The sequence below is a fragment of the Peromyscus californicus genome, unplaced genomic scaffold, assembly GCF_007827085.1.
Source record: "Peromyscus californicus insignis strain IS unplaced genomic scaffold, ASM782708v3 Scaffold_3__1_contigs__length_106647218, whole genome shotgun sequence".
In the NCBI taxonomy this organism is placed as follows: Eukaryota; Metazoa; Chordata; class Mammalia; order Rodentia; family Cricetidae; genus Peromyscus; species Peromyscus californicus.
Window position 1 is genome coordinate 33,143,716 of NW_026294551.1, and position 25,574 is coordinate 33,169,289.

Here is a 25,574-nt window from a genome sequence, read left to right on the forward strand (position 1 = left end):
AAGGTCTCTGTCTGTTTAAGCACATCATCATTTTTCTTTTAGAAGCCTTCATTTATTTAAACCCAGACTTCAGCTATAAGTTAATAGTTCTAAATTGCTCCTGGTAGATTAGGATAATGATAACCATGAAAAAAGAAGCATCTTTTATGTGGAACCAACGAAGGTGTTGCCCTCGTGGTCTTAGCAATGGAGGAAGGAGGCAGCCAGAGTCTTTATTTTTCATAAAGTATATACAATTGACAGACAACGAGAGAGAGAGAGAGAGAGAGAGAGAGAGAGAGAGAGAGAGAGAGAGAGAGAGAGATCAGAATGCCTATGGCTAGGCCATCCAACCCCAAAGTTCTCACTCAGCTACCTACTTCAGAACTGTCACTGAAGACACAAAACCAAGAGCTGTGATGCTCTGGGAAGCTGGCATCCTTCCTGGCTACAAAGTAAGCAGCCCCTGAAAGAGCCAACCAACCCATTCCATGCAGACGGGGAAATAAATACATAAACACAAGTTTCTCCTTGCCAGTTAGACTAGGTTTGACTACAGGAATTAAAAATGACTAATAGCTGGGAGTTAGGCAGAAGTCATGAGATCATGTTACTTAGAAACACAAAATGCTTTTAAGATTTTTTTTAAAAGCCTAAATCTTAAAATTTATTTCTCCATCTCATGAGATTCCAAGGAAGCAGCTGGATTGTAATAATCTTACGATCTCATCCAAGGACAATGTGCACTTAGAGGAAGATGAGGTAGACGTAATTTTCCCTAGTCCCCCTGCTAAATACAAATGAAAACATGGGACATTTTATGTTTGTGAAAAAAATAAAGCATTAAAAGATTCTGAAAGGTGAAAGGGGGGCAGCTAAGCAGCAAGGGACTGCAGGACCTAAGAACAACAGAGATGAGACTTCCCAGCCTAGAAGCAGAACAGTTCTTAGTAGTTATTTACTGAAAAACCTGTCCTGGTGCAGTTAAATCAATGCTGTGTGCGAGCCAAAGGGGAGAGCCGTCTTACAGACATCAATCACATGGCTTGCAGTGATATTCCGGTGACCCTTGCTCTTCAGTAAGTTAAACTATTCTCAGACAGCTAGATCATGATCAAAATGATCTCATTATGCCTAATTTTGCTTCTAAAACATGAGGTGAAGGAAGAACAGAGGCCGTCTTTTTTTCATGCAGGCAATCACAATTCTTTCCTCTTTTGTGGGACTCTCTTTCCTGCTCCTCTACCGAGAAGCTGCAAGACCCTGAGCAGCCCACAAACTCCATGTGGTCTCAGTTTCTTTCCAGACACAAGAAATCAGTGGTTGTTGCTGTCTTCAAACCCATAAAAGTGGGTTCGCGTTAATTTAACTAATATAGAGCTTTTAAGAAATAGCTGAAAGTACAGTTATTGCCACTGTGTAGGATAAAAGCCAAGGGTGATACACAGAGCTGAAACCGCAACTAGAGGTTTCCCGTTTTCTTTGGTGTCTCAGACTGGGAGTTTACTGGAATTCTCCAAAGTCTGTGTTCCTTTTAGTCTTCAAAGAATTAGGTCTTAAGATAGAGAGTGTTTGTGCACGTGGGAGGTGGGGCACTTCCTGGAGGCTTCATCTTTCCCATGCCACTGGTTCCTTCAATAGGAATCTATTCTGCTTGTTAGGAAAGGACCCTGATGTCTTGCAACTTCTATGTGAGTGGTTTTCAATTGGTAAGTTCTAAATCACTCAATAGAAATTGTCTGCCTTTTTTTCCCCCTACGATTGCCCGCACACTTGTTTGGTCTCATTTCTTCAGTGGTTTCTAGAGATTCTTTTAAGTGACAGTTCGTCCCTCTGTTTTCTCCTGGTGTCATTCTGCCCCATTTAAACAGCCCAACATACTTGACAGTGTGGTGGCGAATTCTTTGCTGTTTGCTGAGGAATTAACACGGGGAAGGAATGTGTTTGTGTTTGGTTCAGTGTCCTCTTCAGATCAGAAGACAAGGGTTTGGCCTCGTGATCCTCTGCCCGTGTGTCTGTTCTAATTCCGGAAAAGTCCAAACCCAGTAAAACTTAACAAAAGAATCAGAGTATTCAAGGTGATCTTAAGAGATGACCCTTATGTTTGAGCAGTATGAGTTATCAGAGTGATAAAAGGACTAAAGCTTAAAGTACAAATCAGTTTTTAGAAACTGTTTGACTTAAAATGTAATGAAATCTTAAGGAGCATACATACAATCACAAAATGCTGAGACAGAGAGGAGGGAGGGAGGGAGGGAGGGAGGGAGGGAGGGGGAGAGAGAGAGAGAGAGAGAGAGAGAGAGAGAGAGAGAGAGAGAGAGAGAGAGAGAGAGAGAAACACACCCTAGGATCCTGAAACAAGAGAAACCCAACCATCACCAAGACTATCTATTTCTTAGAAACTAAGCTCAAAGTCACAACATTTTTTGACAAAGCTGAGACAAAATCTTAAGACTGCTGACTCCTAATTCACTGTTATTTTCCAAGTAGAACTCAACAGAAACCACAATGAGGTCAGAGGTCAGGTGCCGAAACTAGGAATTTGAGGGATTAATGCACCTTGCCCATAATCTGAGAAATTTGCAGACTGAGGTGAGATTTCTTGAGTTTGCAGATGCTGAGAATTTTCAACAAGAGAAGCATGGTTCTACTCTGACCTCCAGGGAATTGGAGTAACAAGCCCGTGTGAAGGGTGTCTTAGCCCCTTGCTACTTCTACTGGTTTCAGAGTTTTACAGCTCAGCCCTCAATTCCCTGCATTTTTAACTGGGTAGACCCTGGGAACCAACCCACCAGATCAAACTCTCCAGGGGTGCTAGCCAACCCCCAATCAGTAGATGAGAGTCACCCACTGGCCCTCTGTTATAGTCACAACCCTGGTCAGAACGCTAAGTAACCAAGTTAAGAACCAGACTTTATTCTTTGTAAAGATCGTAACTCACTCCATGTGTCAATCCCTGGTTGTTCTCCTCAGTACACAGACAATCCTTTAATAACCAGGATGTATCACACACCCCCAGTTTCATCTGCCACCACTAATCATCCTATATTTTGTGCCTAAAACCCCAGAGCAGTTTACCTAGCCTCAGTGACTTCATTGTATAATCTCATGGCCTTTGTGCCATTCTGTGTGCTATTTGCTCTGCCTGGAAAATCTTCTCACCTCTCCCCCTCCCACCCCCGACTTTCAGATTGAATAAATAAATGGCTGCATGGATGGATGGATGGATGAAAAATGAATGAGGCAACGAATAAATATAGTTTGAGGAGCACTAGGAAAAACCGCCATCTTAAAGCAGCCTCGGGTCCCACTCAAAAAGTAAAATTAAAACACTGCTGTTTAGTTTTAGCAACCTCATGGTCCACATCAGTCTTGTGATTATCGGCTATGAGGTGCATAGCAAAGAGTGTAAGTGGTCATTATGATTCTGACACCAGAGAAATGAAGCAGACTATTTCCTTTGTGTTTAATATTATGGGAGCGCTAATGGTATTCATACAACATTACCCTCACTCGTTTGCCTTCTTTGAGTGAAAAAGAGGTGAAATTATACCTGGGGTGCAGGTGATTATGCATAATGCTGAATGCATTGACTGAGCTCAGTATCTATAAGAACCAATGATTCACCAAATAAGCAGCAGAGAGGGACGGGTTTGGCTTGGGAAATGTTAACAGTATCATGTGGCTGCGTCTGACTCCTTTATAATGGCACTAATTAAAATACATCATCTCAGGGCATGCCTTTCTGCTATCACCATCACTCATATTTTGATATACTCTATCAATGAATTCTGCATTAATTAGAATTCTATCTGAATTAATTAGAAGTCTCACTTTCCTTGCCATAGCCGGGCTCAAAGTTTTGATAAAGGGAGAAGTCAGAAATGATTGGGGAAGAGGAAGACAATGCTGCAGGGTTCTAGGCTCAGAGGAATAGGATGCTGAGAGTAAGAAATATGGAGGTGCTGTGTGAAGGGTCTGTGGGCTCGGGGTGAAGCCAGTTTGATTGAGAGAGGACGAGGAAGAAGGAAAAGAAGACAGAGAGGGTGAGCGCTATTAACGGCTTCACAGCTTCTGTCATTCACTTGATGCTCCTTCAATGAACAGGGCACTGTCCCAAGAGAAAGCACTCAGCTTTCTTAGCTGATTTGGAACTGCTTTGATATCAGTTGCCCTTTGAGATGGTCATGGTCACAATGGCTCTGCTGGAAAAACACAAAACAGTAACAGACTGTGTCGGCACACAGACCCTGTCTATTGGGTCTGCAATCTTAAGTCTTTAGTAGATACAACAATAACAACAACAATAAAAATAACTTTAGATTCTAGATTTCAGACATATAAGCCCTGAGGACTCTTTTTATCATTCTGTCACTTAATATTTAATTGGGTACCATCTTGCTTTACTCCCGAAACAACATACCATCATCTAGATTTATTGGGAGACGTCCTCTATTCTTATGTACATGGAAAAGGAATCTAAAGGAAGTTAAGAACTGATCTGATGTCTCTGGAAACCAGCAAAGGCGGGGGGGGGGGGGGGGGGGGGGACCTTTTACACTGGCACCAGTTGCTCCGTGCATGATGTCGTGTTTCTTTAAGGAAAGGTATCTGATTTGCTAGTTTCCTACCTGTATTTTTGTCCCCCTCAGTTGGTGAAATGAGAAAATAAACTCTCCCCAATGTCTTCCAACAATAAAGCCTTCTTTTATGCAAACCCATATATAATTCTAAAATGACTTCTCTCCTAATATTAGATAATTAATGGACAGATTATTTGCTTTAGGAGTGAACTTTTTCTCACCAGTGATCACAGTGAACCTTACTACTGCGTAGTACTTGTATTTGGGATGTTCTATGTGGTCACTTCCTGCAGATTGTTCTTCAGTTGTTTTCCTGGGCCGTGAAGTTTTAGCTCAGATTTTTTGATACAGGAAATACTAAAATAAACTTTCTCTTCTTCATTTTATGATTCCAGGCAGCACCCGGCCACAGACCCTCCAGCCCACATGTTAAAGTATGTCTTCTTTGTGTATGCCACTACAATTCTTAGATAACTAAGTAATTGATATCCCGTGTCTGAAATGTTTTTGGAAAAGCAATACCAGCAGTCAGCTTATATTACTTTTCATTTCAAAGCTTAAAGAAATAAAAAATGACAAGAACATTTATAAACAGACAAGGACAGTGAACATCTATTTGCTTGGTTTCATGGAGGCTCTCAGAGAGTCATGGTTGGCCTGGAACTCACACTCTTCCTTCCTCTACTTCAGAAATTCTGGGGTCTTGCAGGTATGTGCTAAGGATGATGATCATCTTGCTATGAAAATTTACCATTCAAACTCTTTGAAGTAATCTATTGAAAGGTAGCCATAAAAGATACCTGAAATCTCAACTTCTGCCTTCACACATCAATAGGCCTTTAGATTGCTGTTTAAAATGGAGGTACTCTGTCTCTTAAAGTGAAAGGCCAGAGCAGCGTGGTCCCCTGCAGCCTCTGTCTGGACTCTACCTCTCACCTCATTTCCTACCGGAGCTCAATGGCCAGTGTGCCAAGGCTTAACTTGACATGGAGTCCTCCATTGATTTTCCAAAACAGAGGAGGCCATATGTTTGTCCTGGGACTGGAGTTGGTCCATGCAGAAGACATCTAGGAGAGACCATCAGCTCAGCCACAGGTTGATGAGGTAGTCAGTTGTTCAGGCACCCAGCAGACTCATCTTGGTGAGGTAACAAGACTAAAAATATGCGCAGGAAGGAACTCCGGGTCTACACAGGATTTCGGCACTACCTGGGTACAGTGTTGATAGGGAATGAGTTGGCAGACTACCCAATGATCCTATGTCACAAGTTCTATAGTAGAAGCCTAGGACCATTGTCACACACACTTCAAATGAGGTCAGAGGCCCATCTCTAGTAGTTCTCTGGGAAGTCCCTGGAACAGTTTGAGGATTGACTTCATGACCTATAGGGGTAAGAAAGCCAAAGTTGAATGAGTGTTAAATGTATCTAGCCATCCTCCCTGTCCCGGTTGTCTAGTTAGGTTTTCTATTGCTGTGATGAAACACCATGACCAAAAGCACCTTGCTGAGGAAAGGGTTTATTTGACTCAACTTCCACATCACAGTCCATCATCATAGGGAATCAAGGCAGGAACCCAAACAGAGCAGGAACCTGAAGGCAGGGGCTTATGCAGAGGCCATGGAGGAGTGCTGCTTGCTTTCCCATAACTCATTCAGCCTGCTTTCTTATGGCACCCAGGACAACCAGACCAAGGAAGACACCACCCACAATGGGCTGGGTCCTCCCACATCAATCACTAATTGAGAAAATGCACCACAGACTTAACAACAGGCCAATCTTTGGAGGCATTTTCTCAGTTGAGAATCTCTCTTCCCAAATGACTCTCTGGCCTGTGTCAAGTTGACATTTAAGGTATTATACCAGCCATCAAACTAAAACATGAATCAGTCACGCCATTTTTCACTCACAAATTTTCTAGGGCACCCCATGAAATGAACACCAGCCCTCAGTATGGCAGCCAATCATCCAACCTTCCCCCACATCTTGCTTTTCTCTTTTACACAACATCCCTCTGATAGCTGATCATGTTCAACTCTTTCAACTAAAAGTGACCCTGCCTAGAATGCCCTTCTGTGAGCTAAAATTTCCACTTTTCCTGCCCTAATCCCACCCCACTCCCAATTTTGTCGGTTTTTGAACTTCAACAACACTTTACCCACATGACTAATACAAGTTGCATCTCATTCTCATGCAGTTATCTATCTTGATCTGCTATCAGGAGCTATAAGTCCTTTGAGGGCAAAAGATAACCACCTCTTTTGTGTTCACGTCACATGGGGAGCCCTAGAAAATTTGTAATGAAAAATGACATGACTGATTCATGTTTTAGTTTGATGGCTGGTATGATACCTTAAATGTCAACTTGACACAGGCTAGAGAGTCATTTGGGAAAAGAGATTCTCAATTGAAAAAATGCCTCCAAAGACTGACCTGTCATTAAGCCTTCAAGTGATGAAGGCCTGTCTTGGCCTTCAGTCTTCAGATACTTAGAAAGGTATAGCTTCACCTATAGAGACATGAATGTCTCCAAACTGGAAAACATCATTGAAATGTGGTGTACCCCCTCAGTGTCCATAGGGATTTGGTTTTCCTCCAATCTGGATACTCAAGTTCATTCCATAAAATAGCCAAGTACTTGCATGTAACCTAAACCTACCCTTTGGTAAACTTTAAATCATTTCGAGATTACTTACAACACTCTCTTAGTTATGGTTTCTATTACTGCAAAGAGACACTATGACCATGGCAAATCTTATAAAGGAAAACATTTAATTGGGGCTGGCTTACAGGTTCCGAGGTTTAGTCCATTATACATTGTGGCAGGAAGTATGGCAGCACATAGGCAGACATGGTGCTGGAGAAGGAGCCAAGAGTTCTTTCTACCTCTGGATCAGCAGGGAGCAGGAAGAGAAAGAGAGACATTAGGCCTAACTTGAGCATTTTGAAACTCCAAAGCCCACTCCCAGGGGCACACTTCTTCCAACAAGGCCACATCTACTCCAACAAGGTCACACCTCCTAGTACCACTCCCTAATGACCAAGCATCCAAATAGATGAGCCTATGTGGGTCATTTCTATTCAAGCCTCCACAAACAATACAACAAAACAAAACATCTGGATAGATCATTGTTTTGCTACATTGTCTAGAAAATAATGACACAAAAGTTTGTCTATATTCAGGTCAACTCATTTGTTTTAACATTTATTTTTATTATTTTTAAGCCTGCGTGTACGTGTGTGTACACGTGTGCGTGTGAATGCAAATGCCCAGGGTGTGATCTGGAGCTGGAGTTTGTAAACTCCCCAATATGGTGCTGAAAACCAAACTCATCCTCTGCAAGAGGTTTAACTACTAAGCCACCTCTCTGGCCCACCCAACCCCCCTTTAATTAACATTTTTGATCTCAGGTGGAATCCACTGGTGTGGAACCCATGAATGCAGATAGCTAATTGTAACTGCCATTATTAAAAGTGGAAAAACCTGGACTAGGAAGATAGTTTAGTCTGTAAAGCATCTGTCTTGCAGGCTCAAGGACCTGAGTTTGATCCCCAGAATCCATGAGAAAAGCCAAGTGCAGTGGTATACATTCATAATCTCAACGGTGGAGAGGGCTGAGATAGGAGGATGCCTGGGGTTCTCTGACTGGTTACCCTAGCCTACTTGGCAAGTGAGAAACCTTGTATCAAAAAATAAGCTAGCTGGGTGGTGGTGGTGCATGCCTTTAATCCCAGCACTGAGGAGACAGAGACAGGAGAATCTCTGTGAGTTCAAGGCCAGCCTGGGCTACAGAGTGAGTTCCAGGAAAGGGGCAAAGCTACACAGAGAAACCCTGTCTCGAAAAACCAAAAAAAAAAAAAAAAAAAAGCTAGATGGCTTCTGATTGACGATGCCCATGGTTGTCCTCTGGCCTCCACACACATACACCGAAACACATACACAGTGGAAAATAGTGAGAATATCAGAGCGTTTCACTTGATGGAACCAGTATCACCCCTAGTAAATGTAGATGATGCAGGTTTTTCAGGATCCTGCAAAGAAGTGGGTGGGTATATCAAGGGTTGAGCTGCTAGGGAAATCAGTCGTGAGACCAACTCCCTTCATTGTGAGATGGCTCCATAGAACTGTCCCTTCAGACCTCAAAATCAAAACATTCAAACCTCTAGGCAACTGCTTTCTTTCCCCATTTGAGTATGGACCCAAGTTTCGTTATTCTCTGAGGAAAAGAGGCATTGCATCTCAATCCCAGGCCCTCCCATTTCTTCCCACAGTGGGCCTGGACAGTGTGCTTGGGCTAATGAAGTCAAGAACTTCACCTCTAAAAGCAGAACTAATATATCAGGGTTGTTGTGAAGTTTGAAGAGAGAACGATGATGGAAGGCGGCGGCACTGCTGACCAAATGTATTGTAACCCTGCAGGACACACCTCTTGTCAGGAGAGGTAGGCAGGCCCAGGCCCACCTTCCTTGGTCACATCTTCCCCTGTTTTCTCACTTGGAATCTCTGCAGGGGAGCTGTGGTCTACATGTCCTTCTGCCTGGACTCGCGGGTGTGCTTTGCCCTTAGGCAAATTTGCTCCGCTTCCCTAGTAAGGCCGATCCAGTTTCTTCCCTGCGAAGAGAAAAGTTCTAGAGGTGGGAGGAACCGCGAAAGCAGCCCCCGTGGTGACAAAGTGTGTCTTTGATCTCTTGCCACTATGTGAGTGTTGCTTTGAAAGTTATTTATGGATGAAAGCATCCCCCCCCCACCAAAAAAAAAAAAAACCCTGCTGTCAGAAGAGATTTCAGCTCACCTCATATCCAACCAGCTCTGAGGTTTTGAATGTGTAAAACTGAGATGGTGACAGCTACATAAATATTAAATGGGCAATAAGATGCCAATATTTTGAGTGTTTGCCACTGGACTCTGGGTAGAAGGGAGACCAGTTCCGTACACCTGGAGAGAGCGCATAGTTTTCAATATGACCATATTTGATTTGGAAACTTCTGAGTACACAGTGTTGCTAATAGTTCTTGGTTTCAAGGAGTGGGGGTGCTGAACTTCAGCATTCGCCATGCCTATGAGAGGCTGGGATGCCAAACATTTGGGTTTATGTAAAAATTTCACTCCCAGATGCCTGAAAAGAGAGCAACAGCTGATGTGAGGGGAAGAGGAAGTGGGGCAGCTTGCTCCTCCCCCCTCACCAAGGTGAAACTCTCACACCTCCTGTGTCAGGGCAGGAAAGTGGGCCCGTGCCTCCCAATCTGTACAGACTGAGCTCTCTGAAGTTTCCCCTTCCACAAACTACAACGGTGGGCTTCCTAAACCGCAAATTGTATCCAGTGGCCCAGTTTTTCAATCCCTCGAAGAAACCTTTCACTTGCATCGGCCTGTCTTAGCATAGCGCAGACCCTGCCCCCAGCAGTCCCACCTCATCCCTGATGGAAGTCACTCTCTCTTCTCATCTCACCCCTATTGCCTACAATTGCCACCCATTGATCCTGTGCCCTTGCACACACTGCAGCTCTGCCTGGAGCACCCTTCCCCACTCTCCTCCCTCAACAGACCTACACAGCTCCTGGTTCTGCCAGGAGCCAGCTCCACCCTCCTGGATCTCTACCCCGCTTCGCCCCCAGCTTTTAAGATTGGCCCCACAGTCTGAGGTCACCCCTTTCATAGCAATCTGTTTGGATTTTTCACACTCACTTGTTAGCCTCCCCCAGAGAATGATAGTCTTGAGAGTGAAAGTCAGGATTTTCATATTTTCATTCCAACATTTTCCAATGTCCGGTCTCTAGTGGGGTCTCAGTTAAAGACCTATAAATTAATCAGTTGGTCATCATTAGACTTAAAGATGAATTTGATTTTCTCTCAGATGTGCCAACAATTAGCTTGGTGTTATATACAGAATTCAATAAATTCAGTTATCTATATTTATGTACACCTAGTATGGGTACTCCTTCCAGGAAGTCCACAGGATTCTCTCTCCACCCTCCATGGATCAAGCACCTTCCTCCCAAGATGCAGTTATTGCCAGTGACTTTCCTGTCCTACCTTGGCTGTCTTAGAACAATAAGAGACAAAAGACTTTCTAAGAACTAAAGAGGATTTTCCCCCACCACCCTAACAAAGGTCACCTCTCTTGAAGATTTACAAAATAGTAATTTTGTTCTTCCTTTCCTACTGTGACTGACAGACTCCTTTCTTAAATGCATTCGCTTCTTTCAGATCTCTTTCTTGGGCAACTACTACATTGTAGTCATGGTCCAAGAAAAAGGGCGTGTATGGGCCAATCTACATATAAAAAATACATGCTTGAAAATGTTCAACATTATACAGTTTAGGTCTAAACCTCCAGTTCCAATGAACTCGGTGAATGCTGAAGTTTTAAAGGCACTACATATAAGTAGAAATGCAGAAGCCAAAGGCAACAAATATGAGAGAGATAATGCTGGGAAAGTAACCTGGCTCTTTCCAACGCCCCTGCTAAGGACACGGCATGCCTCTTGATGTTTCACCCTTCAAGGGATCTGGAGAAAACACAGACCTATTGCTTTCAACACGAAGTTTTCTTTGATGCCCTAAAGCCTATGTGAGACTCCCCCCAAAAAAGAGCTCCTAGGTGGACATGCTGCTGTGTGCCTCAACATTACCCAGGCTGAACCTTCTCACAGAAGTGCAGGCTGAGCCTGGGAATAGAAAATAAGGTCCTTTGTCTCCCTAGGAAGCCGTGGGACACATTTTCTTGCCTTGATGGGAAAATCTAAAGATTGAATTTTTTTCAGGATCAATAAGGTACCTTGTTGAGTAATTTACAGTAGAATGTGAAAACAAACACAGAAAGAAAAGGCCCCAAACAGCACATTCCCCTCGGTGAGACAGAGAAGAGACCTCCACTGGGCTGCTCCTGAGGTGGTCTGTTTCTCCTTCTTATTTACTTACTAATTTCTGTTCTCTCTTAAAATCCTTCAGATCCTGAGTCACCACTTGGGAATTCGTTTGTTCCTATGTCTGTCTTCCTATCACATACTTAAGCTTGCATGTCCTCAGCCAGGGAAGAGAGAAACAAGTGGAACAAAAAAGGAGCATTGTTGGAAAATGGGTGGCATGCTCAAGGAGTCTGCTAGAGGGTGGTGGAGAGGAGGGCGGGTGGCCGCATGGTCTGAAGCAGACTCAGGTTACAGGCCAGCAGTTTCTCCAAGTCTTCAGTGACTGTTACATAGCTGCTCGCTCGCTCCTTCCTTCCTTCCCTTTCTCTCTCTCTCTCTCTCTCTCTCTCTCTCTCTCTCTCTCTCTCTCTCTCTTTCTCTCTCTCTCTCATCAGTACTTATCTTGGCTCCCATTCCCACATGTACCTGTCATGAGAATACAGAATATATTCTCACAAGACTCATGGTCCCCTGTTCTGTTTGGTGACTCCTACCCCCAATCATCATTCCCTCTTGAGATCATCACAAGGAAACCACAGTATTGAAGATAGCCCTTTGGGCCGCAGGAAAGGGGACAGAGGTGCCATCCAGGAGTCCTTGCTTGGGCTGACAGAGCAGAAGTCCAGTACTGCAAGTTGTTTGATGGGACTTCCTTAAGCACAGAAGACCTCAAATGGCTGGTGAATTCTGTCAGTTTCTCCTTCTGTGGACTCAGGGAGTTAGGGCAGAGCACTTTAAATCAGAACCAACCCTCTTTTAATGAACTACATGGATTCAAGCTGATTATTTCAAAGTTTTGAGTCTCAGATAGCTCTTCTGTAAAATGAGGGAAATGGTGTTTACCACAGAGGATTTTCATCAGAATTGAGTGAAGGATTTATTAGGAAAACACAATGCCCCAATAAATACCAATACAAGGTCGCTCAGCATCCTCCAGTGAATGCTTTGTGTTACTTTCCCATGAACCATTACACATTTTTAATTCAAGAAGAAATTCTTGCTTTTCATTTTTGTGGCATTAATCATTATTGGTTCTTTGAAAACAACTGGAGCAGTTTTCTTAAAACCATCAACCCAGCCTCTGCTGCTGATTCCTACACACCATCAAGAAACATCCGGCCCAACTCTGTTCTGCCTATAGAGATACCCTTCATTCGGGCCTTTGGCGTCCCAGGAGCCAGTCTTGGGGGACTCTGCTAGTATCTCATTCAAATGAGCCAACAGTGGAGTTCAGATAGAGGTCAAATGGATAGCGTGAGGACTATAGTTAATATAGTGCCATATATTGAAAATTTGCTAAAAGTAAATTTTAGCTGCTATTTTCATAAAAATAAGGATAACTATGTGACATGGTCAATATATTAATTAGACTGGCCCTGATAATTATCTCATTTTGAGTATTTAATAAATGACCACATCATCTTATATACAATTTTAAAATGAATAAAATCCAGCAGCAGCAGATAAAAAGCTCAAACATTAATTTCACAAATGTGCATTTGCATTTGCTAGCTTCTAGGGACCACAGAAGTTGGCAAGGTGATCAGAGTCTCTGTCACAGGAGTAAAGGTAACTGCACAGCTCTGCTCTCTCTGCTGCAGAAGAACAGCATTGGGTGCTGAGAGAGAGAGAGAGAGAGAGAGAGAGAGAGAGAGAGAGAGAGAGCTACAGTTGTCTTTGGAGTCAGAAAAAGACTTCTGTGCAAATGAGATGTTTTTAGTGATTCCTGGGGTGGGGGGACTATGAAAGTTATGAGGACGGAAGAGGAATAGGAGGAGAGAAGAGGACGGAGGGACATTTCCAGCAAAAGGAGCAGTATGTTTGAATTTTCTGAGAGGGGGAGCCTGACATGTCTGGGGCTCTCGAAACTGGATAGTGAGAAAACACAACCAAGTATGGTGAAGCCAGAAGTGGGGAAAACCAATCTTCTAAAGCATGCAGAGGGGCTGAGACCTTCTCCAAAGCTCAGCAAGAAAGGGCACTTGAAGTGGGGCAGGAAGACCTGACTTCAGAGTCCTGCCACTTGGATTAAGTTAGTCAGATCCCTTAGTCTGACTTAGTCTGTCTGGCAGGATTCGAAGAATAAATGATGAAATGGTCTATAAAATATTAGCAGATAAAGTTTTGGGTTTCCTTCCCTGGGGAGAGGAGAAATGCAAGGAGCCATGTGAAGTACCCAGTAAAAAGTCCTTTATTATGTAGTTTACGGGGATCAGAATGAGACGAGAAAGACCCAGATGACCTGAGCCCCGATTCCCTAACTTCTAAGAGAAGTAGAGCAGACGCCAAAGTCGGTGTGGCATGGGTCCTTCCCTCAATGAATGGGAATCTTTGAAGGAAATGTGGTAAGGAAAAGAAAACAACAGCAACCATGGGGGGAAGAAAGCAAAACCGCCTGTCTCTGAATAAACCCCATCACCTGGCCTGACAGGGAAGCTGACGCGTTCTCACGCTGGCCCCTCAGCTGGTGGTTTTAATGTCTTGAGCATGCAATAAGATTCAAAAAGCTGTGAACTGGCCATATATCTTAGACCTTGTATGTTGTCTCAGTAATGTTTGCCCTGGGGCCAACTAGGTACTGCCCCCCCCACACACACATCCCCACTTCTTTAAGTCCCAATGACAAAGCAAAGATGGATTCCCAAGTTCAACCTGGAGAAGCAGGGTTACTTACAGAGCATGAGTGGGGTTACAGGCACGAGTACAGGTGACCCTAAAGCAGCAGTTTTCAACCTTCTGATCACAACTCCTTCAGGCAGTCAAATGAACCTTTCACAGGGGTCACCTAAGACCTCCCTAATGCTGTGACCCTTTGATGCTCATCATGGTATGGTGACCACCAACCATACAACTATTTTTGTTGTTACTTCATAACTGTAATGTTGCTACTGTTATGAATCGTAATGGAAATATCTGTGTTTTCCGATGGTCTTAGATGATAGCTTTCTCAAGATAGCCTAGATGTCCCACCACCCATTCCGTCTGTCCTCCCTAGCCAATACACTCACAGACTCTCTGTGAGATCATGAAGCTCTGTGTAATAAGAATAGAACTGCATATCATATGCCTGGTTGGGAAGAGTGGCTGAACACGAAGGTGAGAACCCAATGGCCCTTCCTATGCCCTCCTTTTATGAGGGAAGGTCACCAACAACCATCAAGTCCCCTTGGGATGGTCTTACACAGGTGGAGCGAGCTGAAGTCATGAAGATGGGGGCTGTCTGGCTTGGAGAATAGTCTTGTTCGCCATATGTACACGAGACGACTGATCATTTGCTCTCTTTCTGTAGTATTTCTCAGAATTGGAAAATACTTTGTTATGGAATTCTTCCTGAAGTAGCAAGGGCTTCACTCTACTCAAAACAAAACAAAAATCTCAGATTCAGGAGGCTAATCCAGAAGAAGGGCTCTCACCCCAGGAGGAGCTACTCCTCGCCTGGGGAATCTCTAAGTGCCCCTCAGTTCTGAGTCCCTGCTTTTGATCACTACAGTCTTAAAAAGCAAATGCTTCTTTAATGAACAAAATTTATCCCAACAGTTTCTCTTCAAAAAAAAAAAAAGTCTAAAGTCTAAACAAGTGACAATCTAGCTGGACATCTTACAACTCTACACTATGGCAGTGTTCCAAACTCCAACAGTGGAGTTTATCTGGATTGGTGAACTATGAATCTATTTTCAGTTCATCATGTCCTAAAACTGCCTATTCATGAAACCCAGATAACTGGGGAGTAAAGTATAATAGCCATGTATGATAATGAAATATTCTTATGAATAATAACAAGACATAATACTTATGATGAAGCCTAGATAATGCTGGAGCACTCTTGGGCCACTGGAAGCACTGGACTGGTATTTCTTGCCATGCAAATGGTCAACATTCAGTTTGTTTGTCAGCCCTGACTCTGTCACACAGTTGTTTAGTCAAGTTCAAAGCTGTCTACCTTGCACACTCTGTTCTGTGCCAATTTCTGGTCCAGCCCTGAATAAAGCAGAAAGAATTGATGTAGCAAGGATGAACACTCTGCTGGTCACTGCTCAAGCCTTTTAGGCAGCAAGTACTTGGTAACTGACTTTCTGATCCTCACTGTGCCACTCAGACCTACTTGTGTTGGGGTGAGGTGGGGGGTATTTTGCTTTTGACCACTACCATCAGAATGTTACCTAATTTATGCCAGAAAACTCTGCACCCATCAGATACTATATCCAGCTTGTTAGTGAGTCTTCTAGAGCAATCTCACAGCATTTATCCACTGGTACAACAGTAAATGCTTAACTTGTTCCTTGGGAGGCATGAGGGAATGTGATTGATGCACATACACAAATAAATCTAGTATGAATTTTACTGCAAGAAAGGACAGCATGTGATTTATAAATACCAATAAAATATGCTATATTCTTTATTGTAAAGTCCTTATAATCCAATAACTTTTCCCAGATACATTTGCTTATTTATTTGAACTCCTGAATCTGTAGCCAACAGTCATAATTAATATGTAAGTACAATTTTGATGTTAATATTGGCTATTTTTATTCACTTAACTATAGCAAGACAAAAATGAAGCAATGAAGTCCTCTTAGGAACCTGACTTGCTTACCAATGATGTAAGCAACAGCCTTATTAAATCAAATCATAGATCTAAGATATTAGAAGAGAATTTTTTTTCAATTCTTTGTGTGATTTACTATGCAACTGCCACAGAAATGTTCACTTAAAATTATATATTTATTTATGTGTGTATGTGTACACATGCATGCACATACACATGTGCAAATGCATGTCATGACTTGGGGCGGGGAGGTCAGAGAACAACCTGGTCAGCGCTCTCCTTCCATCAAGTGGGTTATGAGAGTCAAACTCAGGTCATCAAGCTTAGTGGCAAGTACCTTTACCTGACGAACCATCTTACTGGTCCTGAAAATGTTCACTTTAGTCTGCATTATTAATACCTTCCCCATTACTTTCTTAAATCTAGACCTTAGAGCAGTAAACTTCCTCTCCAAAAGACCAGAGAGTAAATAAATTGAGCTTTGTGAGCCACATATGGTCTCTGTCACATATCTTTATGTGTATGTTTTGTTTTTACAATCCTTTAAAAATGCAAAAAAAAAAAAAAAAAACACCTAAAACTATCCTTTGCTTTCAAGCCACACAAAATCAGCCTTGGGTCAGATCTGGAATGACAGTTTGCCGATACTTGGTCTAGACAGCTCATGAAACATAAATCACAGCTTGTTCTAAGCTGTGATTTATATCACCTGCTAATTCTATGGTGTAAATATCCCCTCTGTGGACAATTCCAAGACCACATGACTTCACTGGACAGGTGCTGAGAAGATGCGGCAGGGCAGCATTACCCAGTGTTCAGACATAGACACAGGAGTGCATGACCTCAAGAGCGCAAGAGTAAACCCTGGAGTGCAGAGTCTGAGCATTTGCTCTTTCTTCCTGTTATTTATTTTTGCTTTTTCATGGATATCATTTATTTTTTAGCGATAGTTGTGTTGACCAAATTTCTATCATTTTAGTGATTTCAATGAGTTAACTGCAGCCTGGGACATCACTCATCGTGTGGGGCTCCTGGGATCAGCTCCGCCTTCCTCCATCTCCCTATCTTTGGCTCCTAAAAAGTCACACTGTTACGCTGCATGGTCCCAAATGTGACCTGATAAGTAGATTTTGAACTCTGTACTTGGCCATTTTCTGGGATCTTCCTAACACTCCATTTAACAGCCTTAGAAAGCCAGTAGATAAATCAACTCAGGAGATGCTTGGGGGTTTGAGGGTTATTGGGTTCCCATTTCCTTGACTGGGGCAAATTCCTTAGATTTTGCCATCCCAGACTGCAGAAGCCACTGAAGTAAAATTCAATGAAAGCCACCCCTCCCCTTGCCGAGGGTCAGGACAGCATCTGAGAGAAAAGGTCTCAAGTGTCTTCCTGGAGACATGGGGCTGGTGGCAGCTGGGCTTCTGAAGGACCGAAGTATTCAAAACGCATTTCATGCTGAGCATGACAAGAAAAGTCCAACTACTGAAGGTGGTAAGAACAGTGAAAACAATATCTCCCATATAGACAGCCAAAAAGATCAAGAAAAAGAATAAAATGACAGCAAGTCACAGCGGTATAACTGTTAGGGAATTCAGAAGCCAAAGACAAAGGTGATGTAGCGGACCTTTCAGGGCGCCTTGTAACGCTTGCCCACTACTTTAAAAAATCTGGGTGTTTACCCATCTCTGCTCCCTGGCTATATCTTGGTGTAGTACTGCCATAGGACAAGCAAAACCTAAGAGCACAGAGAATACATGCAGGTAAATTAGCTCAGGCTACTTTTGTGGATGGCAGAATCTAACAGTAAATAAATAAATAAATAAATAATACAGCCTTATGCTTCCAACTTTACTTTTAATCTTCTAGAAGGAATAGGTGCAAGAAAGCGTCCCTGATATTGGGGTATAGGGGAGAGACTTTTGCCCTTAATTTAAATCATTGTTTTTCTAGGGAAATTTAATTTGGGGAAAAATGTTTTTCTAATTAACTGGATGACCATGTGCTGTGCAAACAATAAAGATTCCTGTTTGAAAGTAACGCATGCCCCTGCTCCTAGGACTACCAAGGGAATTTAAAATGAAAAAAAAAAAAAAAATGCAAGCAACTCTGACCTCACATTCTATCAGAGCTAAAAAGACTCCCCAGTGCCACAGATTTCATGTCAGTTCCCAATTTAAAAGCCACAAGTGTTGAACTTGTTCACGCTGTACCCAGACACCTTTTTCTCATCGCTAGAAATGGCTGCGATTGATTGCAATGTGGGTCTCTCAGTGGGTGTGTCCTTCCATTCCTCTCTGTTCCTCTTGCGCTGGGCTTGGCCTGCAAGGTTAGAAACTGCACATTCAGATGGCTCAGAGGAAGATTTCATAATGCTGGTGCTGGGCAGGGCTGTCTAGCCAAATTCCATTCATTAGCTCAGGCGCCAGCCAGAGTGTGACCAGCCAGAATGCCGTTTTGGTTCCATAGAAGAGCTGATAGGAAATCGGAAATGCCTTTTTATTTCCCCATCTGTCTCTTTCTGTTTTGGTTCCTAACAGGCAATATATGGACAAATGGAGAGTCCAGGATTCTAGACTATGGAAGAAAGGAGTTAGTTGCTACCCTAACCCCTAATGGAGCAGCTCAACCAACCTCCATTCTCTTTTTGACTGTGCTTTGACGTATTCCGCACTACTAAAAATTAGAATGATACTGAGAAGATTAGCATGGCCCCTGTGCAAGGATGACACACAAATTCATAAAGTGTTTTGTATTATTTTTAGTCTGGCGGTGGTGGCACACACCTTTAATCCCAGCCCTCGGGAGGCAGAGGCAAGTGGATCTCTGAGTTCGAGGCCAGCCAGGTCTACAGAGTGAGTTCTAGGACAGCGAGGGTACACAGAAAACCCCTGTCTGGGGGGGGGGGGGGGGGGGAGTGTCCATGTATCAGCATCAGATTTGTGTGTACATTACACTTCAGGCATCCCCAAATCAGAACTCAGATATCCAATCCACCTGGCGTGTCCAGAGCTGCTAACACTGCAGTGAGGACGAAAGTGGAGGCTCTGGAGAGCAACAGGAATTGCAGAGGGGTCCTGTCTCAAAGGAGCATCAACTCTATTGTGGCGGCTCCTAGGACCACCAAGGGAATTGCAGTTCTAAAACGTAAGCCCCTTGGACCTCTTTAATGCGAAAGGCAACACAAAGAAACAGGAGCTTCTGGGGGAAGTCTGAAAGTTGCTGGGGGAGGGAGACTTGGCAGGGATGCTTCCCCACTGGGAAGTCAGGGGACTCTACAGCATCAGTTCCTTTAAAGTGAGGGGCAGGAAGAAGCTTTGGAGGAAGAAGATGACAAAGCAGTGTAAGCAATGAGGTTGGGGGTGGGGGTGGGGGTGGGGGCTGGAGGGAGTGGGGAGAAAGTACAACTTCCACAGCACACTCTTCCTGAGTACACTCTAAGCAGATGGGCTGGGGACACCTGTGACTCGAGGACCTGCAGGCTAGCAGGTTTCATGTGTGTGTTGGCCCGTGTTGTTCTGGTTTGCATTTTTTTTTTCTTTTTTGTGTCAACTCAAGAGAAATCAATTCAACATGGATGCCGTGTTGTCTGTTGGTGCTTTCGCTCCTGTATCATCTTTACCCTTCAAAGCAAAGCTGCAGCCTGAGACGCAGGGAAGTGTGCGAGCCACAGCACTCTGCGGCTCATGATCATGTTCTCTGCTTGTGCGCCCAAATTCTTTAGAGCCATGAGTCTCCTTCTGACATTGATTCCGTGACACTTCCCATCACGTCGAAGATTTCGTGTGACAGGGCCAGGCCGTCAGGAGCTCTTTTCTTCCTGAACTTCTGAACCGTGTTTTATATAGCTGCAATCAGATCACCACGGTGGTGTGAAGCTAGGCCTTTCCAGCCCTGTCTTAGTTCATTTTCTGATGCTAGGACAAAATATCTGAGAAAGAGGCATGTACCGGGGGTCATGGTTCCGGAAGCTGGAGAGTCCAGGTACATGATACTAAGGAGAGCGTCATGCTTCTTCAACTCATTCCTGAAAGCAGGAATATGTGAGGAAACAAAAACCGGCTGGACTGCCTTGCTTTGAGATCACCCATTCTTATGGTAACTAACCAGGTAATTAACCACTCCTGTGAGAGTGACATTAATTCCTCCTAACAATCAAACCATCTCTCAAGGGCACTCCTGCCTCCCAGCACTGGTACCCTGGAGACCAAGTTCAGCATGGCCAGGACAAACTGTGCTCAAACCATAGCACTGCCCAAAATGAATCAATGCTTTTGAATCCTAGGTAAAAATAAAATCTGTGTTAAAATCACAAAGCTTGCCATTTGAAATGGCTGTAGTTACCTGATATAAATATGGTAAATCACAGTTCTGCACCGCAGCCTGACTTTAAGGAGCACAGATACCTTTCCATGCTTGTTTTCAGTTGTTATGAGGGACTGCGTGGTTTAACCCTGCTTCTGTTTCCCAAACTAAACAGAGACAGTATCTATGATCTTTATCTTCAAATTATATAGCTTATCTGGTTTTAAAGTTCATCTATACCACTCTAGTCCTTCAGGGATTTAGGGAAGGCTCATATGCCATTTTCTCAGGGCTGTCCTATGAAGTCTTTAAACCACCTGCAAGGAACTTTTCAGAGGGAGCATGTTCGACTGCCTTCCTAAAATCCCGTTGCTCTCAAGGCAACTCCTGCTCACTATTCTCTCTGTCTTCTTTAGCTGATCAGAAGCGACTTCCATTTTCATGTAGCTTCAGGCCAAAAAGAGCCACCTCCCACCCCCCACAAACAACCCCACCCACCCCACACCACCTCCACTCCCCACCCAAAGAAGTACATGGAGGAGAAACGCAGTTGGCAGCCTGGAAACCGACTGGCTATCCCAAAAGGGAAATTTTTTTTCCCTCTGGTATGAATTCTTTTTCTCAAACTCCTTCACCTACGAAACTCCGATGAGTCTCGGGATCTAATCAAACACTGGGTGGGACCCTGGGACCCAGTAGTAACTCCCAAAGCAGAACCCACCTCCTCACAAACCTGCCTTTGGTTTTGTTTGGTCTGTCAAGAAGCCAGGCCTCATGTTCTTCTGAAACATGTTTTCATAAAGCACATTTCAATAGAGTATAAATACTTTTTATTCAGACAAAAATAGTGGTTTCTTCAGAAATCTTAAGCATTGTATCTTTGAGTCAAGTCTCATTAATCGCCTGCCAAAAACTCTGTTATATTTCCAAACCCTTCCTTTGATGTGAGGCTGTCATCTGAATTGTTAGACCAGAGTCCCAGCCCTTCCCTGGAAAACTTCAGCTTGGGTATCCACGCTAGGGTCGTCTTCCTGTGGATCAGGATTTAGAGAAGAGTGTCCCCCGTGACTTGGAATCTTGGGTGACAGGAGTTGACCTGAAGTTTCTACACACTCCCGGTGCCATTGACTGAGTAGAGAGATGGCTCTTCGACTGACAGTGCTCGCTGTTGACACAGGTCTGTCTCAGTGTGGGTCCCTTTGAGGGGGTCCCATTTTGCAATGAGATTCAGGAGGCCCTTGTCCCACCATTGCATACTATATGCCAGTGTGATCTGGATCCTCAGATCGTTGTTTCTCCTGCTCTGCATCAGAGAGTAGAAAAGAGAAAGCTTTTCCTGGAACTGGCTGTCTGGGCCAGTGACTCATACAGGTCCGAGGGGTATCAGGGTTCGGTCTTCCCTCAACAGTTTCTGCGGGCTGCATGAGTGTGATGCTTGGGACTTGGCTCCCAGAGACTCGGAAGGAATTCCAAGGACCAAAGAACAAAGGGGCAGGTGGAGATGTCTTGTCAATGCAGCAGGAAGTAGAGCAGCGGTTCTCAACCTGTGGGTCACAACTTGTGGGCATCAAATGACCCTTTCACTGGGGTCACCTAAGACTATTAGAAAACACAGATATTTACATTACAATTCATAGCAGTGGCAAACTTATAATTATGAAGTAGCAATGGAAATAATTTTATGGTTGGGTATAGTCAGATATTCTTTGGACCGCCAGCACCCAAATAATGACACAGGACTTTTTATTAATTATGAAAGCTTGGCCTTAGCTTAGGCTTGTTCCCAACTAGCTCTTAAAACTTAAATTAACCTGTTTATATTAATCTATATTCTATCATGTGGCTCGTTACCTCTCCTCGGTACCTTAGTTCCAACTTCCTCTGTGTCTGGATGGCAAATCTCCCAACTCTCAGATTCTTCCCCTGAGTTCCTCTCTCTCCCCAGAAGTCTTGCCTATCCTCTCCTGCCTAGCTATTGGCCATTCAGCTCTTTATTAAACCAATCAGAAGGTGCCCTAGCCGGGTGAGGTACACTGTACATGTCTGGTAGACATCAGAACTGGAGTTATGGGCAGTTATTAGCTGTCACGTGGGTGCTGGGAACCAAACCCAGGAGCTCTGTAAAAGCAGCCAGTGCTCTCAACTGAGCAGCTGTCTCTCCAGACTCTACTACTCGCTTTTGCTTGAAATGCTAATGATCTCATTATTTTGTTAACCTGCTGCTCTTTGTCTTCAGTTCAGTGTGCCATTCCACCATGATAACAAAGTCCCCTCAACTGCACTTCAAGAGTCTCTTTAAGCGCTAGTAGCTCACAAAAATAAAACATTTTGGGGAAAAAAAATCTATATATCGTCTTTAAAGTGGCTCACACCTGCACTGAGAAGGCTGAGGCAGGAGGGTCATCATGAGTTGAAGACCTGCCTGGGCTACATAGGAAGCTCCAGGCCAGCTTGGGCAGCAAAATGAGACTCTGCCTCAAACAAATAAAATATATGTTTATAGGTTTCAGGGTATGTAAGATGAGGCAATGAAGGCATGACTTGGGAGTTGATATATAATCTTAATCATTTGATTCTAATTACATTTTATAATATGTCTGAGAGGTTCAAAGACAGGAGATGGGGAAAGACTTACATTGAAGAAAAATATCACGATTTTGTAGAAAGTACTATGGGGGGAGGGGCATATACATACACAAACAGCAAAATCTATACTTAGTACCAGGGAGGGAAATAATAAGGGATACTTCTCAAGTTTCTCACAATCAACAAGAGAAAAAGCCACACGCCATAAAACATAATATAGTGTTAATGTTAACAAAGTATGCTGGGAACACAAATCAGGGGTATTTAGTTAATTATGTCCGAGGACTCCAGAGTTGACTTTGTTGAGTCTCGTAGCCTCATCAGCATTCCACCAAGCAAAGGCTGAAAGACAAAATGTCACAAAGAGTAAAGTACACAGAGTGATCAGTTAAACAGAGGTATACAGCAGAAAGCCCTTCTTCCTGCCCACAGCGAGGGACAAGGACAGTAGTCCTGGCTGGGGCCAGACATGAAGATCCTTGAATGCCTTTTTAAGATTTCATTGTATTCCCAAAGCAACAGGACACGATGAAGAGATTTGAGAAGGAAGAGTGAATAATGACATAATAATGATGAATATGAATAACGAATAAGAGCCTAGTGGATAACCTAGTTAGGAAGCTCCTGGGTGGTGATGCTTGTGGTTTTGGTTCCAGGGTTATTATAATGGGAGGGGAAATGGGGAGATGGCAGGAGACATTTTGGAAGTGGAAATTCTGTGCTTAGTGATCAATCGGTTATAAGGAAGTAGGAGAAGACAAGGCAAGGATGCTCCGAGACTTGGGTTTGGGAGTTGGATAGATGGAAATGCCAGTTGTTAATACCGAGAAAACACTCTTGGCAAAGAGATGTGCTTAGGGAGAAGTCAGACAAAGCAGAGATGCTCATGAGGAAATTTAAAGGAGGACCCTAAAGCACAAGAGAGAGGCCAGACCTAGAGTCCCGCTTTCAAGACCCACAAAGCCACAGAAGAGAAGGCCAGCATCAGTAGCAAGCACACAGAGTGGAAGAAAAGGTCCTAGCAATCCCCCCACCCCCCACCCCGCCCCAGGAACACAGCATCAACTGGAAAGGAGAAAAGAGGGAACCAGGAAGAATCTAAGCAGAGGCAGTCAAAAGGGTGGGAGAAACCCAGCTGAGGTGTAGCTCAGAAAAAGGAAGGATGCAAAAACTAGGGGAAGCCAGAGATGGCTGCGTGTCCCATGTCGGGGCTGCTGCCAATTATGGGAGCTCTAGGAAATTTAGGGCAGTGATGCCTAGAGGGTGAAGAAAGCAAGCTGGACTTGCAGGAAACAGAGAGGTGAGGCAGGGAATAGAGACTGCAGTTCCAAAACCAGAGACAGATGGTCCACAGGGCAGCAAACTGAGATCCACTTTGACTTAACTGCCGAAGATTAAGGTGTCATAGAGAATATATCATAAATCTTCATGTTTCTGACTTGTCAAGAGGTTTTCCATGTGACTTCAGCTCCTAAGGTGGTGCAGCTTGCTTTTTGTCCCTCCTGTATGTAAACAGTTATGTAAGATGCTCCTACCTGTGATGTCCAATTCATTTCCTGACCATGGCCTATAAAACCAGTGAAAGATGCTGTGAAAGGATACGATCACACAGTACAATGGGAGGTTGGGACCAGTGGAAGATGCTAACTATGAAAGGATACAGTCACATAGTACAGTGGGAGGTTGGGACCAGTGGAAGATGCTATGAAAGGATAGAGTCACATAGTACTGTGGTGATATTTTATTTGTATGTTAATAAATAAAGTTTGCCTGGAGATCAGAGAACACAGATAGCCAGCCATAAACAAAAGTCAGGCAGTGGTAGCACACACCCTTAATCCGATCACATGGCAGGCAGTCTTTATGCATTCAAGGACACAGCCAAGCGTGGTGACACATGTCTTTAATCCCAGTACCAACCACAGAGACCTGGAGGTCTGTATAGACAAGCAATGATGAGGAAGTGAGGTGGCTGGGCTAAGAGTCAATGAGAAGGCAGAACAGCAAGGCAATAAAGGTGCAGGTTAGACAGGAAGAGGTTCGGTTCCCTTGGGAAGCTACTGCAGCGTGGTGAGCTAAGGTTAGTTGATGGCTATTCGTATTTCTCTGATCTCTACAGCTTTCACCCCTGTATTTGGCTCTGTGTTTCTTATTTAATAAGGCTGTTTACAAATTCGTCTACACAGTACAATGGGAGGATGGGATTTGGGTGAAGTGAGTGTGAATGAACACCTCCTTGGGGATGTCAGAGAAGAGCACTGGACAGGTCAGCCACAGACCCCAGATCCAGCAGAAGCTCCTGAGCAAGGTTGGGAGAAGGCCCAGAGAGGAAAGTAGAAGAGGTTAGTGTATGAGGCATGGCAGGAAGAGGGTCTTTTCAGGAGCAGGCATTGGATGATAAAGAGGAAATGAGCAGAAGTATCTTCATTTGAGATGCGAATGTAACCCAGCCTTCGAAAAAGCTTTTTCATTAAAATGAGGCCAAGTCAGGGCTAAGAGGTTAGTATCCTAATGGGCCCTTTGGTCCTCATATTCAGTAACTTATGTATTGGACTGCCATGTTCAATGTACCTGTACGTTTGTGTGTACACAGGCATGGTGTCTTTATATAGCAATAGTCTCATGGACAAAACTTAGGGTTTTTCACCCTATAGACATTTCAATAAAAAAA

At 43.7% G+C, this 25,574-nt stretch overlaps 1 protein-coding gene and 1 non-coding gene across 2 annotated transcripts in view; both read left to right on the forward strand.

Moving 5' to 3' along the window:
• Window positions 1–25,574, forward strand: part of Ankfn1 (ankyrin repeat and fibronectin type III domain containing 1) — a 393,623-nt gene that overhangs the window by 289,542 nt on the left and 78,507 nt on the right. The gene's annotated exons all lie outside the window — the stretch shown is intronic.
• Window positions 18,666–18,772, forward strand: LOC128123504 (U6 spliceosomal RNA). The gene has a single exon (XR_008222686.1). It is a non-coding gene; the product is annotated as a U6 spliceosomal RNA (small nuclear RNA).